Raw genomic sequence first — 2,991 nt, 5'->3', positions numbered from 1 at the left:
TAGTCTGGCTCTAAGGGCCCCTGGCCGATTAGTGAGCGTCACTGGGCAGCGCCTGACTCCCCACAGGTCCCATATGCGCTCCCCACCTCAGCAGTCTGTTTCTCCCAGAGCTGCCATGATTGAGGGCCTACTGTGTGCCAGGGAAGGTCTTGGATGCTTCCCACACAGGCTCCTGCTCACAACTGCTTTGGCAAGTAGGGTAGCTATCCCCACTTTATAGATGTGGAAACTGAGGCTCAGAGGTGATTTGTCTTGCCCAAGGCCACCTGGCAGGTGAGGGCAGAGCTGTGGTTACAGCTGTATCTGTCTATCCAGGCAGGATGCTGCCCCTTGGGCCGGACAGGAAAGTCAGAGAGCACAGAGGTAGCTTAGGCTGACAGACCTGGGAAGCTGCTGGGAGGAGGTGGCTTTAGGCATGGAATGAAGGATTTGGAGAGAGCCAGGGGATACATGTGGGATAAGAGATTAGAGGATACGGGGAGGGGGTGGGAGCAATTGTGGGGTGTGGCTGCAGGACAGCACTCAGGCCGATGGGCCAGACGTAGCCATAGGGGTACAGCAACCTTGCCAGGGGCACACGGGGCAGGCTTGGGGTGGACACAGTGAGAGAGAGTCCGAGTGGACTGGGCATGCCCACCGCTCCTCAGGTCCTGTGCGCAGCGTTGCTAATGAGAATTCTGGCCAGGCTGACTCTCGTTCTTTTGCAGGTCATTTATTTTGTCTCTTCTTGGAAGCTTTTGGGATTTCTCTCTTCATTTGGATGCCCAGAAATTTCTCTACGGTGTTTCTAAATGGTGATGTCTGGCTTTTTGTTATTGTTCATTTTGTGTTCACTTTTTAATTAAAGAGTAACATTTATAAAATGAGCTCATCTTAAGAGTACAGCTCCATGAATTTTTACATTCATCTACACTCGTGTGACCACTACCCAGGTCCAGACGCAGACTACTTCCTTCCAGCTCCCAGCAGGCTCCCTTCATCCCCAGATGAAATCACTATTCTGACCGCTAACACCATTGATTAGTTTTGCCTGTTCTTGAACTTCATATAAATGGAAACATACAGTTGTATGCTTTTGCGTACTTGTGTTTTTTTAACTAAACATTTAAAATCTTAGAACAGTTTTAGATGGATAGAATTACTGGGAAGATAGTACAGAGTTCCTGTATACCTGTTTCCTTTTTATTAACTCCTCACAGGAGTATGGTAGCTTTGTTACAATTAACAAACAAATATTGATACATTGTTACTACCTATACTTTATTCGGATTTCCTCAGTTTCCCCCTATGGTCCTTTTTCTGTTCCAAGATGTCATCCTGGACACCACATTACATTCAGTCACCACCGTGTGTCCTTAGGTGCCTCTTGGCTGTGACAGTTTCTCAGACTTTCCTTGTTTTTGATGACCTTGGTAGTTTTAAGGAGTACTGGCCAGGTATTTTGTACAACATTCCTCAATTGGGATTTCTCTGATGTTTTTCATATTAGACTCAGGCTATGGGTTTGGGGAGGAAGAGCGCAGAGATGAAGTACTATTCTTGTCACATCAAGGGTACATACTGCTAACATGACTTGTCACTGTTGACGTTGACCTTAGTCACCTGGCTGAGGTGTGTATCAGGTTTTTCCACTGTAAAGTGACTCTTTCCCCCCTGCCCGCTTTCCGTACTGTCCTCTCTGGAAGGAAGTTACTACACAGCCCACACTTGAGTGGGGAGCGGTGCTTTGTTTCCTCGAGGACGAGTATGTACATAAATTATTGGGAATTCTGCACAGGAGAGTGATCTCATCGTGTCCATTTAGTTACTTAGTCATTTATGTCAGGAAGGACTCGTGGGTATTTATTTAGTACTTAGGACAAGGAATCCAATGCTACTTTATTTATTTTATTTATTGCTCAAATAGTTCCAGCTCTGGCCGCTGGGAGCTCTTTCAGTTAGCTCCCATGTCCCTTTGTCTTACCCCCATGGGGGTGGGGCTGGGTGGGGGAGAGAGAGTGAGAGAGAGTGAGAGAGAGAGAGAGAGAGAGAGAGAGAGAGAGAGAGAGAGAGAAGCACTTCCATACGTTCTGACACTACAAGATGCCCCAGGCTCATCCTTTATATTTCTTGCTGCGGCCCTAGAGTCTACCATTTCTTCTAAGAGCCCTGGTTCCTTTTACTGGAGAGGGGTACTTGAAACCAGAATCACATGTGATCATAGCTACTGGGATGTCCTTGCCTCTGGGTGCCCTCAGCTGACACAGCAAGGAGATCCATGTACGTGTACTAACCCCTGTGTCACACATCTATAACTATTTCTGCATGTAACGCTTTATGGTAGGGTGAACATAAGTTTATGTTGATGTTCCCAACCCTAATGTATTGCCACATGGAACATTCTAGCCTCTGCCCCTTGTTTATCTCTAATCTCCCACTCCAACAGTGAGACACCTGGCTCTCACCATCTGCTATTTATTTACTTAACTCTTCAGTTCCAATGTACATGTAGAGTGGTTCTAGAATTGTTCACTTGTGTCCCCACAGGGTGCAGTCCTTTGGCCTTTAGCCTTACAATCTCTACTCGTTTTTGAAGTTCCTTCCGCCAGCAACTTATTCGCCCATGCCCTTCAGTGAGAGTGTTCCATACATTTCTAATACAATTAGATTCTTTTGTCACATTCTGCATTCTACCCTGGGATCCCGGACTCCTAAATGTTCATGTCTTTCTTAATTTTGTATACATTGAGGTTCACTCTGTGATAGAAAGTTCTACAAGTTTTGGCAAATGCTGATGCTTTACATTCACTACTACAGTCTCATACACACTCCTTTTTCCTCCAAAATTCCCTTGTGTTTTGCCTCTTCAGCCCCTAACCCCCCCCCCCCCAGGACCCTAGCAACTTCTGTTCTGTTTATAGTCTCGATTGATAGCTTTGCCTTTCCCAGAATGTTATAGAAATGAAATCATACAGTATGTAGTGTTTTCAGTCTGGTTTCTTTCACTTGTAA

This window comes from Rhinolophus sinicus, chromosome 3 (assembly GCF_057876585.1).
Source record: "Rhinolophus sinicus isolate RSI-liver-muscle chromosome 3, RSI-T2T, whole genome shotgun sequence".
NCBI lineage: Eukaryota > Metazoa > Chordata > Mammalia > Chiroptera > Rhinolophidae > Rhinolophus > Rhinolophus sinicus.
Note: the sequence above shows the minus strand (reverse complement) of the source record.